The 14,576-nt window shown below is 37.1% G+C and overlaps 1 protein-coding gene across 1 annotated transcript in view; it reads right to left on the reverse strand.

Moving 5' to 3' along the window:
* LOC136339943 (UDP-glucosyltransferase 2-like) overlaps positions 1 to 13,959 on the reverse strand; it is a 43,913-nt gene extending 29,954 nt beyond the window's left edge. The window contains exon 1 of the mRNA XM_066283588.1: positions 13,792 to 13,959. The gene's annotated coding sequence lies outside the window, so the exon portion shown is untranslated. The remainder of the gene's footprint in view (positions 1 to 13,791) is intronic.
* Between the last annotated feature and the right edge of the window lie 617 nt (positions 13,960 to 14,576).

Below are 14,576 nucleotides of genomic sequence, written 5' to 3' on the forward strand. Positions count from 1 at the left end.
AATCAAAACATTCAACTAATCTTCAATTCTTATCACTTTTTTAAGATCTTAAAATTTTTATTTGACTATACCAATGTTTTTTTATTTATTTTGCGGCTCTGTACAAATAATTATCTAGTTTAAAGTCATGTTTCAAGGCACGAAGCGAACCTTTTTCAAATATCACAAGAAGGAATGCCCATAGGGACTTGCACGAAAATATGTTCTTTTCATAAAACATGTAGGAAAACACAAATTTCGTGACAACTAAATTTTATCCCAGGTGATGAGTAGAGTTATGTCCCTTTAAAGAGAGTTCACCAAGCGCCGAGAGCTCCCTCTACAATGTGCATGGAAAATGTAAACTGATTCTGATTTCTCGCCCTTAAAACGCCCCCGATGCGGCATTTTGTTCAGATAGTAGCATTACAAATCAAGTTATTCGTTTTTCCGCCTTTTTTTGATCTTCAATTTGATGTCCGGAATTTTGAAATTCGTTCCTTTTGTGAAATAACACGAATAGGATTAAATCATCATGTTTTCGCCTCAAAAAAATTGTGGTGGAACTTTGTACGTTTAAGAGACGTTTAGATACCCTGTTCTTTAAATACCTTTAATATGAGAAATTTGCATGATCTCACTTCAAAAGACGCGCAGTGTATATTGCAGATTTGAAGCTGTCTCGTAACATTGCTAATGAGATCTCACGTTTCAACTAAAAAGGACATTTTTAACAATGATTCCGTCAAATGCAATAATCACCGGGACTACTGTAATAAAATGTCTTGTTAAAACCGTAGGAAAAACACTTAAAATACATTCGAGAAGCTATAAAAATTACGAATGGAACGCCTCTACCAACTACAGAAACACGCGAATGGTCACAATGCTCAGACCGATAGACAAGATTTTAATACATATTAAGAGGAAGTTCACCAATTACATTAATTCACAACTGCCAAACTGAAATATCGAATACACTGAACAAAAAGCGGGTTTTCTAACACCTCACCCCTGGAATGGTATTACGAGCAACCGGGACATCATTAATTCCCACACTATTTGTACTAAACAAGATGCCGGTTGTCACACCTGACGTCTGAAATTAATGGCTCAGCTCGTAGGCCTGCCAATCTGCTTGAATGACAATTTGTTACCTACACCTTGCTGATCGAGCATAATGGAGTTAAATCGAACTAATATGGGGCCTCCAGCCATTCGATATGTCACGAGAAGCTTGTACCTACCCAGTTTACATTTTCATTTCGGTTAAATTTTAATCAAATTCTTAAAGTTCATTGTTCCGGAAAGTCCTCGAAACACGTTCACTGAAGTAACCAACAATAAAACCTCAAGCCACCCCAGGCAGCGGCTTTTTGTCGGGGGCAAAATCCCCTTCGCATCTGAATGTATTTCCACACAATACTTTCGAGAAGGCGAGAACATGCCTTTTCCGACAATTTCTCTCTAGAAAATTGCACATGACGGATGTGTGGTGGGTGGTCGGCTCGGCTGGAGTTCCGAACACACTTTCCAGAGAGCGGAAACTGTTTATTAAGTAAAAAGGCCCAGAAAGTCCACCGAGTCCGGAAGTTTTCGGCGACTTAAAAAGCTTAGACTTGACGAGTGTTTGAACGCTCCGTATGTCACGTTCAGCTTCATAAAACTTTTTGTCGACATCTATGAAGTTTTTATAATTTTAAAGGAAAATGATTTATTCGCCGGAGCTTTGATATGGGAAGCCTGCAGTTACGTTCCGGGTAGTTTCCTTAGTACAGGCTTCGTTCTCGCGCATCCGCCATCCAATAATAGGATGATACTAATCACCAGTGGTAAACACCAGTGGTAAACACCAGTGGTTAGTCGGGCAATTCTGATAGCCCTTTTACGAGGACAATCCCATAAGTACTCGACCTAACACTTAGAGAAAAAAATATTAAAAAATATTACATTATTTCTCAACACAACCTTCCATGCGATTGACGCATTGCCCATCGACGTTTCGCGCTCTTCCAGCTTCGAATCTTTCAATATCGACATCAACCTCCGAGTCCACCGCTTCATTATTGGCAGATCTCTTTCTACCGAGCAATTTTTTCAAGTTTGGAAATGAAAAATAATCTGAGGAGGCAAAATCTGGCGAATAGGGTGGATGAGGAAAAAGTTCGAAACCAAATTGATGGATTTTGGCCATCGAGATGACGGAAGTCGTCAAGAATTACAGCTGCGTGTGGGAAAATTCAAGTAAAAGTTTTTGTGAATATTAGAGTGAAGTTTCAAAACAGACTTTATTACTGTTTAGGAAATAACGGACAGAATTTTGGACACTTAAACATTAACGAGTAATTTTTCTATAATTCAGTTGATGCCTCAGCTTGTTTACGGGTTGAACGTGATTTTTCGAACACCTCTCGATGAAAAAAAATGTATATTTGGAAAATTAAATGAAAGAACTTTCAAGTGAGGTATATCTCAACCGCCCTTCCTGTTTAAAGTTTTAGTAATTGTTCCCATCTCCACTAGAGAGTGCATGCAATTGAATGGAAAACTGACCTGAAGGATGTCTGCCTTGAAAATAAAATCGAGGTCTTTTAGCATATTTACATATTTTCAATAACGACCGAGATATAGAGGGTGGTTGGTTTTCAAATTGACGCGCTGTGCGTAGGTTCGCTGATGATTGAAAGATAAGGATTCTCCATAACGTGAAAAACATGCATTTGAAGCCAATAAGAATATGGGGCGTATAACCCACAATTATATATATATAAATATTTTTTTTTAATAGAGGACGAACCAAACAATAGAAGAAAATTTGAAAAATTACTAGATCTCAAAAATCGGTGATACACACATAATTTTTAAAGCAGCGCCGAGTTTTAACAAAAAACCGAGATGTATTAAACACATTGAAAAAAAAAAAATGTGAACGGTCAATGGGAAAAAATCGTTGCGTCTAAATCGAAATTGTGAAAAATTCGCAGAACCTCTAAAACAGGAAAAACGCCATTGATTGACGAGAACACTGAGAGATCATAAATTGTAACTTCGCCACATTGCTACAGAAAAATCACAGGTGTTCCGAGCACGGAATGACGAATTAATTAAATTCAGCTTTTCTTGACATGATTCTAGATTTGAATTTTTAAATTCCCACGAAGTTTACCAATTCTACTGTTCATCATATAATCTGAGTTCCAGGTAATGGTTGCGTGAGATCCAACCTCTGTGGTCACAAAAAAAGTTACAAATTTGTAAGTGGTCCGTTGAAAACTTCTACTCATATCCGCTACCCGAAAGGCTGATCACACCTCTTCTTGTTGGACGATGACGATTGCACGAAACTTTAGGCCTCCAAAAAAAAAGTTCAAATTTCCTAATGGCCGAACAGATACCTCTCGTCGCACCCGTCAGTCGAACTGCCCATCACATAATCTTATCGTCGGATCGCTAACGCACGAGATACGAACTTCATGCCCGCGAAAAAAATTAACAAATTATCATATGATTCAATGAAAGCTCCTCCGCAGTTGGATAAACTGCTCCACATATTGAATAAAAACTTCTACTCACTTGAATAAGCTGCTATGCACATTCAGTGAAAACTTCTCCTCACAAGTTGCTCATGGCATCATTTTACTGTCGAATGGTGGGTACGCGAAACGTCAGCTTTGGGTCCGCAAAGCATTAGCGAATTCTCTCAGGGGGTGGAACAAAAACTTCTCTCACCACCGGTTCTGCTAAAGTAGATTTTAAAAATTAATTACTCAAGACGCAGTAACTTATTTTATATCTCCTCTGAGGATTAATATGTTTCTTCACCTCTTCGCAGAACAATAGAAGGGAAAACCGGAAAAAGGCGCTGCAAATCTAGGGTTTCAACCCCGTGATGTGGTAATTATGTAAATTATTCAGTTAAATTCGCGAAGTGTTGGGAAGTCTTGCTGGATGGGTCCGTTTGTTGCGGCTTAAGTTGTTTCCAGACAAACATTAGAATAACGCAGTGCTTTGTTTGGGAAATAAAATCATGTCGTAAATACGTGTCGTTGAAACAAAGGCAGATGACAATAAATTTATCAGGGCAGGGGTGTCTTAGATTAGGTGCTACTTTCTTGGGGCGGGTGCTATTTATTAAATGAGTATATTTTAAAGTGGGGTTAAAGCTTTTGTCGAGTCCGTTTAAGAGGCACACTTTAGAAAATTACTTTTCCATTGTTCTCTATATTAATACTCAATATTATCTTCAGCTGCTTCATTAACAGTTTTCGAACCAAAAATGTCTCCGTCCAATTTTCTTCGAATTTAACAGGATCTTGATCAAAATCCGAATTGATTGAAGTGCGTCGATGAATTCTCTGCAAAGATTTTTTTTACAACGTACACTTACGAACTCTAACACATCACGCTGTTTGATAAGGGTGCAGTGGATATTAAATCTGAAAGTTTTGGCGAATAGTAAGCACTAAAACTCCTAGTCGCTCCTATGTGCCTAGACACTTCTTGGGACATGTATATCGCACTTTGAAACTCCTGCATATCTGAAATACACACAATGCCAGCCTTGGACCCCCTCTATATAAAACGAGTCGACCTAGTTATTTTTTTACTGCGGCAAAAAATTACTCGTATTTAGGGAACGAGAAGGAAAGTAAAAAGATGTCGATAACGAATCCTCGCTTTATTTTCAATATTTTTATAAACATTAGCACTGACAACGCAGTCAGCCAAGTAACTAGTGTACTCGTTCTGTTCATTTTTGTGCATTAATAATGCAAAGTCGCGAAATTTCTGCACTTAATCAAGCAAAAATTACCGATTTACGCGACGCAGGGCGTCCTAATCATCAGTTATCGCAAATCTTGGACAGTCCTAGATCGTCTGTAGTGCACATAGTAAACAGATATCCAGAAATTGATGCAGTAGAAAACAGACCACGTAGTGGACGTCCTCGAGTGTCTAGCGAACGGGTGGATCGTTATTTGGTGCAATATGTCCGCAGACACTGCACAGCTTCAGCTTCAGCTTCACCTTTCAGGACCCACATTCAGGGAGCGTTTCGCCGTGTTACATCGACGCCTACAGTTCGAAGATGACTCCATAGTGGAAATTTACATGTTAAAAGACCACGACCGGTTCCCCACTCTACTTACAAAACATCGTGCTGCCCGTTTCCAGTGGGCCCGAGGGCATAGGGGTTGGCTTTTGCATCAGTGACGGTCGGTATTATTTACAGATGAAACCAAAATTGGACTAGTTAGTGATGATAATCAACAAAGAGTCTGGAGAGGACCAGGTCGTCAGCAGCGCCTGAATTTGCCCCGTGAAGTTGCTCTCTATCAAAGGTGTACTGTAATATTTGGGACGGGAATAATGTTTAACCGTCGAACCTCGTTAATTGGCATACCACAGGATATGACCAGCCAAATTTAGATCGAACAAGATATTAGGTCCATTATCCACCCCATACGTAACGAATTAGGCGAGAATTTTGTGTTTATGGATGGCAACGCCTGATATATCGCACAGGAGCGAGACATTCGAAGCAAGAGGTTTCAGTAAATTAAATTGGCCCGCCAACTCGTCTAATATGAATCCCATTGAAAAAATATATAAAAAATCATACATTTGTTAGTTATTAATTTTCTCAGCATCCCAGTTTGTGGAAAATCCTCCTATCACAAAAACAGATTCAGAAAACAACAACTTTTATCAATCTATTTTGTTGCGTGGTATTCCGTGATGAAGCATCAAAATTATAATATGATAGATGCTTCCGATTAGACATGACCAAAAGCATGTTTGACCCTTCCCATGGGGCCGTAATGTATGTGTCCTTCTCGCAGGACCCAACTGCTATGCTTCCAGCTTAAACGATTAAAGGTCCTGTATTTACCTAACTCTACCAGAATTCAGTAATTTACAAAATAGCCGTCAAGACTGTTATGGATTAGATAATCACATTGAAACTACCTTTAGTTCACAGTCTCAGGGGCACCGTTTCGCGCAAAAACGACCAACAACCTTTCTACTTATAAGACGATCTATTGGTGAAAACAATAATTTACATTCTGAACGATATCGATAAACACGAGCAATGAGACAACGCCAAGAACGAACCACTATCAAGATCAGTGGGACTATTTAAACGCCTCAAGAGCATTGTCTGTTTCCATATTTAAAACTCCTTAAAACTGGTGTTCATCTAAGTACTGAAAAAATTAGTCATCGTCATAGGCCACATAAAAAAATCCGTAAAATATTCCTAGGTACCTTATAAACCGTTCAGTAGTCCAATATATTCAGAATTTTAAAATATCTCATTAATCATAAATTTCAACGTGCATTTCATGTACATAATTTTTTTTTAAAAAGGTTCTAATAAATATATTTTTTTATTAGTACATAGTCAAGAATCTATTCAGGTATAAGTTATCCATCTCTGCATGCACCTGATAGTTTCCGATTATTTCTAAACGTGAGTTATATAGCCATCCGTAGCATCAAAGGGCTATTTGCATCTACATGTGGTCATATGTATTTCTTCGCATTTTCTCTCGTACATATAGAGTATTATCCCAGATATAGACGCCCAACGCCATGAACAACCGAAACGTACTAATAATTTCGATTTTGACTATTCAGAAATATTTTGAACCGCACCGCATGTTTACCTCTGCCCCATTTTTTGTGTGACCTGTCTTGATGACTAATTTCTTCTATATTTAAACATGGTATGTTATTGGCATGAACAGAAATATAAAAAAGATACCCCTCCTCAGAGGATAGCACAATTGCCATGCCGACTTAGGACTTATACATACAGGGTGTTAATTAAGTACGTGCAGATATTTCAAGGGATGAATCTCTGACCGATTCTAATACAAAAAGCTTCTATTAACATATGGTCGCAACGGCTCCGTTTAAGAGATACAGAGTGTTTAAATTTTAATTTAAATTTGGCTTTCTGTGAATATTTTTGGACACAGATGAGTCGATCGGATGAAATTTAATAGGTATTCCCCAAGAGTACTTTTTTGAATCAAACTAAATGTACAATAATGCAGTTAATACAAAAGTGACCTACCGTGTGGGGCAAAAAAGTTAGGGGCAATTTAAATTTGATGAAACTCTGTACGTGGCGCCCTCTATTAGTAATAAAAAAAACTAAGATAACATTTGGGCTTTGCATCATAAAAAACCCGCGAATATTAAATTTCATCAAATTGACTCATCTGTGTCCAAAAATATTCACAGAAAGCCAAATTTAAATTAAAATTTAAACACTCTGTATCTCTTAAACGGAGCCGTTGCGACCATATGTTAATAGGAACTTGTTATATTGGAATCGGCCAGAGATTCATTCCTTGAAATAACTGCACGTATTTAATTAACACCCTGTATATCTACAAAAGTCCCGACATATCTACTTGACTACGAGCGCATGAGACTACTTAACGTACTTTGACATTCCATTATCTTTAAAACTTACGTCACGTTTATCTTGATATCAATTGGCGATACGTATAAAAGTATTAGAATAATTTTCGCAAGAAAAGAGCAATGCATAAAAGCTGTAAGAAGCGTCTTTAAGAGCTTTGAAAGAGCTTCTAGCTCCGACTCTAGGATTATTGCTAAACCCTCCTGTCATAAGAAGCGTTAAGTAGCGTGATTCAGAACCAGAAGTTCTTGTTTTTGCACCCTTTCTAGACTACAAAAAGGAGCTTTATGAACTAAAATCAGGAACTATCTAATTAATTTCTCATACCTACAATTTGCTCAAAAACAGTCAACCATAAACTACAATATCAGAAACTCGCAATAGATTTTCCGACAACTTTCTATACGTAAAAGGAAGCTTCGACAGAAAATTAAATTTTATGGCCGGCCATTTGCCATCTAAGATATTTATGTGACAATCCTTTACTCTTGTATTTTTATCTGGAAACAATTTAATGGATGATTCTGCCTTGTAATGGAGAACATTGCTTTTATAGATTGCTTTCCAGTGTGCTTTATGTAAATTTCCCCTGAAAAATGGGCACTTGCGGAAAGGAGTTTGATAAGGAATTTTGATTTAATAAGACTGGCCGGTTATAGATCTCCCATTATACACGAAGGAAATTCCGTTTTTGAGAGATTATGGTTTATTGCCACTTATGAGGGCCTTCGAGGAATATATAGAAGAACGTCTAAATCTCGTTGCTTTGGAAAGCATGTGCGAAATAATATCGCGGTTAAAAGCAGCCGGCTTGCAACTGAAAGGGAATAAAAAAGACCACACAAAAGTTCTCTTTTGTTGGTGAAAAAATGTGAACAAAACATGGGCGCGATATTTTAAAAGCAGACATTATTAAAGAAATCTTTTAGAGCTGAATAATGCGTTTAAATCAAGATTATGAGCACAATCAGTTTAAAAGCGTTCCCTAGTTTCTTAGCAATATGACTTAATTAGGATGCGCTGATAATATTTTGAGCTAGCGTAGGGGCCCTAACTTTATATAGCTCCACTTCTTCTTGTTCCATTTTGTTAATGAAATTTTCTTAACTTCTTAACGACTCCTAATTAGGTAGTTTCACGTTTAAAATTTCCAGTTAATTAGGTATTTACACACGAAATAATCCTTCTTGGATACATTTAGGAACAGTTTAGTATTCAGTTGATATGAACATGAATCAAAACAAAGCCCAATGAAAGGCAGTCTCAATGCTGAGGCAGCGTGAACTATATTCTATCCATTTGAAGCGGATCGCTCATTGTTATGGGGTTCCTTCGATAAACGAATACACGAAAACGACAATTTGGTTTACAAAAAATGGACTGTATTTAATTGCACTTATTTTAAATGACAGAATTCGTTGGTCTAAGTATGAAGAGGGAGAATGTCTAATTGGCGGGTTACACACTATGATTTTGATCACACATCCGAAACCGACGCCGCTCCAACACGAAGGGAAGAAAAAAGAGGGAAAAATTACTTCGATTATCCCGTAAGCACTAAACCCGAGGAATTCTAACCAGGGGCGCACCACCACCAAGAGCCCTTACGGACTATGGCCGAGCCGGATGCCATAAATCGCGACCATCTAGCGAATATCTATACTAGTCGCTTTTCTGGGAATATTGCAGCCCCAACAAATTGCCCATCATGGCAATAGTCTCGACCGAAAAAGTTTCCTTTGACTAGTAGCATATTCCCCAGCCAAAAAGCACCCTTGATGGGTCACGTGGTCTGGCACCCGGATGGTATTCTTAGAACAAGTATTGCAGTGCATGGGCGTAGTTTAAGGGTTCAAATACAAGTAACTAATAACTAACAAAATTAACAACAACAAAAAAAAACCAACAACTTGAAGTCTCCAACACTCATGTTTTTAAATTGTTCTGGAAATAACACCTTGGTCCGACCAATCGCGCACCCTCTGCTAAGACATCAGACGAACACTCTTGTTAATTCTTGTTATCATTATGTTTTTATTATTTTATTTCCAGAGACAAAGAATGTCGACTTTTTGAGCTTTCTGCCTCGTAATAATTTCAACTGAGAATAATGTGCAATTTCACATACATAACAATCTACAGGGTAAGTTTTTAAAAAAGTATAAAAACCACTATCTTGAAAATTATGCCGGCATATCGTTTGTACACTTGCATAGAAAATAACGAACGTCCATTATAAAAAATTATTAATATTGAGCGAAAAATCAAAAGGCATTGATTTAATTACAATAAAATTTTAAAATAATTATGAACTCTATTACTTATTCCTAATTGAAAACCATTTAATTCTACATCTAGGTGTCTTACTCATAGGTTTTGTATTTTAGCTATGATTGGATACATTTGAGGGCGGAATTCCAGGAACTTTGATACCATTGAAACATTATTGAAAATGCTTTCCGAGCATATGTCACAACCTTACCCGTACCATAAAAAAAATTACTTGGGGTTGGTGGGGTGCGTTTGGTAGAAGGTAGTGAATTCATCATACGCTCAATCATACTCCCTCCTCTTACTATGGTAGACGTGTTTTTGGAGTTTTCTATTGCCGGCATAATTTTCAAGACATTGGCATTTATACGTTTCAAAAATCAGGAGGGTGAGACGTTATTCCGAAATGCTATTTATTATTATTAATTGAGGAAGCGCTTGTCAAAGACACTCATTTCTACAGCTCTCTCGTATTTATCTCCATTTTTATTTCTCCGAAAATAACCCGTTTACAACTACATTAAGACGTATTAAAAAGCTAAAACCAGCTCGTCACCCCATTTCTACAGCCATTTCATCTCTTGTATCCACCCCATAATGTCGCTGGCTATACGGACATTCTTGTCACCCCGGGACCTTTTATCCGGCCAATGAATGTTCGTCACTATCAAATGATACTTAACCCCACAACGGGGTAGTAATAAAGTGTTATTGACATGTGGCGAGATTAGGAGCTAAAAGTTCCATTTTCTAGGATTTTTCGTGTGGGAATTGATTGTCTCCTAAAAGCGTGTAGGTATATAAAATCGTTTCTCTTGAAAGCTTTAACACAGTTAATGGCGCTTAATATCCACTAGATGATAAATACGGACATCGTGCCCTTTGATGCAACTTAATATCTCCGCATTATTGTAAGCCTGTGACCTAAGTTAAGCTCAGTATTGTGGAGTAGTTAGGTCGAAAGGCTGTGAATTAACATAATAATAAGTTTAAACAGTGAAGTTAATAGCAGAGTCCCACGCCCTCTCTTGGTAAGGGCTCGTAAATTTCGGCTTTTCGTCGAGTTGTTCCAGGAAAACTCTCCCACAAATTAATTCCGCCAGCAAAACAACACTGTGTAGGGTTTGTCCCTCATATCACGGGCCCTCAGTAACGTAATAAATTTTCCTGTTATTATTTCCCCTTTTTAATTCCCCTCTCGTTACGACCCAATCTTAGGTGAAGTTAACTTCATTCTTAATATTTGCTAAAGATAATCTATAAAGTGCACCGTTCATACATATTATTACAAAATTTTATGCCAGAGCTCGAAGAAATTGTCCTCGAACTTTATTTCCCAATGCTTTTTAAATTTCCTCTTGGTTACGACTCAGTAATTTTTTTTGTTTTTCAAAAAATGTAAATGAAATTCTTGAAACGCCAATTCAATTCGAGTGCGGACACCTCGTACATACCCCTCATCACATCGCTGCAGAATGTTCCCTAACAAGGGCTGAGTTTCAGATCGAGAACCCTCCTATCGAGAACGAAAGGCTTTGGAGTGGATCCCCAATCGGGATGTCCGTTTACGAATTTAATCAATTCCTGGTCGTCTTTGCCTTTGTTAGTTTTCCTGTTAAGTGTTGTGCTCCTTCTTGCCATGCGAAATGCGATATACAGGGTTCACCGCTAGCTGGTCCACATGTGACTGCTCGTTAATTCAAAAAAATATGTAATCGATAAATACGAGGCCTAGATACTTACGAGTTGTCCTCATGAAGTTGTTAGAACATTCTATAAACTTTTAGATGTTGAGATATGAGAGAAAATATAAGATTCATGAAGGTTTATACCCCTAGTTTAGGAAACATTGTGGTTTAAATTATGAAATTCGGACATCTTTGGAGATTCATACTTCGCTTGTAAAAATAATTTCAAACGCTATAGATAATAGATAAACCGCATTGTTACTAAAAACTTTACTATTAAAAAAATCCCATATTTTCATTGATCACTTGATAAGAGCTCCTTAGGTACCTAAAAAGATATAGGGTATCCTAGTTCAAATTTACACCCTATGAAATATCCTATTTCGCAAAACCTGACAAATTTAATAAAAGAAATAAAAAAATAATAGTGGACGACAAGACAACAGCAACTTCATATACGAAATAAATTAAACGGGAACAATTTATTTGATAATCAAATAATTTAAAATTAATTAAAAAAGTATTATAATAAAAATTGTTCAAAATAATCGCCATTATATCTCACACATAAATTAGAACGTCGCCATAAAGACCGTCGAACATTTTCCAAGTTCCGAGCATTTATTTTAAAAGGAGAGTAGACATTTTCCGTTATAAGCCCGCAAACATAAAATCTCGATGTGTTAAATCGGGCGATCGAGGAGGCCAAGCATGACCTTCCCATCTCTGTGAATAGATTGCATTTAGCCAGTAGTCCACTACCAGGCAACAATGTGAAAGACACCCGCCTTATACCATTAAGTTATGTTCAAATCTTGAGCCAAATATCTGAAAAACTTTGGGAGCTATAGAAGATAAACTGAAAAAGATATAAATCTTCAACGTCCTGTATTTCCTTAACGAAACATTTTTTAAATACATAGTTTATACGAACAACCAATATTCATTTCAGACGTAGAATGCGTGGATAAAACCCTGTTACGAAAAACCGGGCACCCTGTATACAGCTCGCCCTTTGACACACAAATTAAAAACTGCGCCCACGCTTAACATCTATCGATGAGCAAAATTACATTTTAATACCTATCTGTGTTTACGACCAGCCATCCATCCACACATTAGTGGTGTATCCTGTAGATGTCATATAAATGATTAAACTCTATTACCTCCTTCAACTAATGAAAGGATCAGACACCTAACCTGATTCCCTTATTATTGAAACCTTGGTTAAGCCCCCATTGAAAATTAATATTGCGCGTTTATTCTGAAGGATCAATAGACAAAGGTCCGCTTAAAGTAGCACTGATGCTTTCAAACCGGTTTAATCCTTTGAAAATGCCACAATTGTATTCCCCGGTTGGAGGCCTGTATTATGGAGAGGTTAGAGAGGGACGCCGAGAATTAATACAATAATAACCAGAAACAATGAGCGGTAATGAGCAGAAGCTCGTTGGCGTTTTGAAAAGCTGACGAATTAAGAGGTTCAGAGTGGCTACGAAGATTGTTTATAAATAACGTTTCTCGATAAGAAAATAAGTTTTTTGGGTCAGAAGTTATTTCCGCATAATACCGATTACAATAGTATATTACAATGCAACATAAGAAACGGTTGATTACTGTCGAGGGCCAATGTCGTTAGTCCTGACGCTACGCGTTTCAACGAGCAACTCGGTATCTGGACTACAATAAACGAAATAATCTAGTACCAAGACATTATATTGTTTATCTCGACGCTACACGTCTCGATAAACAAATTAAAATTTCCATCGAATATATCGGACAATTTTATTTTCAACCACAAATTCCCGAATAACATTTAAAAGTGTGCTTGAATACTTTGTTACTGTTTTATTTTATTTAAATAAATAGGAACTGGGCTTTCCATACATATTTTGTTATTTTTTTTGTTTCACTTCATAATAATTATCCAATTAGAGACATCAATGTATATTTCATACATATTAATACAGAAATAAACCTGAGATGAGGCGGGAAAATCGAGCAGGGAAATCAGGACCAAAATAAAGCAGATAATCGGTGCCGGAAGCGGAGGGCAATAATGTCCAGAGTCTTAAAAAATCAGTGATGCCATTATTGCACATGCGAACGCAAATAAATAATCGCATTGCACTTTTGAAAGCAATCCATAGAATAGATAGAAGGCAAGCTCCCTAAAACTAACATAGTAGCAATCAATCACAATTAAAGTAGCAGTTTTCCGGGAACATTAAAATGTTAAGACGTTCTATATGTCGCACCATGAAATAAAAATTTGCTTGATGTGGTGCAGCAAAATCTCCATCTACGATTAAAATTGTCTTGATTTGCAAAAAAGAAAATGAAAGAAATAGCGGTTAGCAGAACAACAACGAATAAAACAACCAAATTTTCTTCAACGAGACACTAAACGCTTACCTTCCGCGCAAGAATGTGATGGGGTGCTCAAACAACGGTGATTCACATCGATTAAGGAATGTTACTGAAGGTTCAAAGGTGGTAGTTCCTGAAGGGTGTTCGGTAGTGTGACTAGCCGAAAGTGAGGTCTCTAGGCTTACCAACGCTTCAGCGACTTTAGACGTAACAATCGATTATCTAAAAATAATGTGCAACAAAAGCGAATAAATAGAAATCATTGAAAAAGTAAAATAACAAATCACTAAATTACAATGGCAGGGCATGGTAATGGTACGGCAATAAGAACTTTAAGATGGAAGTTAATTAATTCATCAAAAAGGTGAGCCGCAAGAGCAAATAAATTCAATAAAAATGGCATAACGTTCCCAAAAAAGATCCATAAAACACTTGGATCAGACGAGGCAACAAGGTGACGAAACAAATTGAGGTCTAATGACAAAATCAAAGAGTTCTGGGAAGTCACCCTGAAAGTGACAACATTGCACTTTTCACCTCTTTACGCTCGTGCAACCTATTGGCTGAATACTACATCACGTGCCTCACGTCGCATATAGCGCTATTGTCATTGTGACAATAAAATACGCGTATTGACGGAATTGATATTTCATGTACTTTTTAATTGTAAATTTAATAGTTTTATACATTAATAATTATAATTTTTTTAAAATTAAAAATAAGTTAACTTAATTTTTGTTTGTAATTTTTCGAGGATTTCCAGACATACCGCCACATGGTATAACAGAAAATTGGTACAGCATGTGGTGGGAGAATCTAATAACATGAAA

Source organism: Euwallacea fornicatus, chromosome 1 (genome assembly GCF_040115645.1).
Source record: "Euwallacea fornicatus isolate EFF26 chromosome 1, ASM4011564v1, whole genome shotgun sequence".
In the NCBI taxonomy this organism is placed as follows: Eukaryota; Metazoa; Arthropoda; class Insecta; order Coleoptera; family Curculionidae; genus Euwallacea; species Euwallacea fornicatus.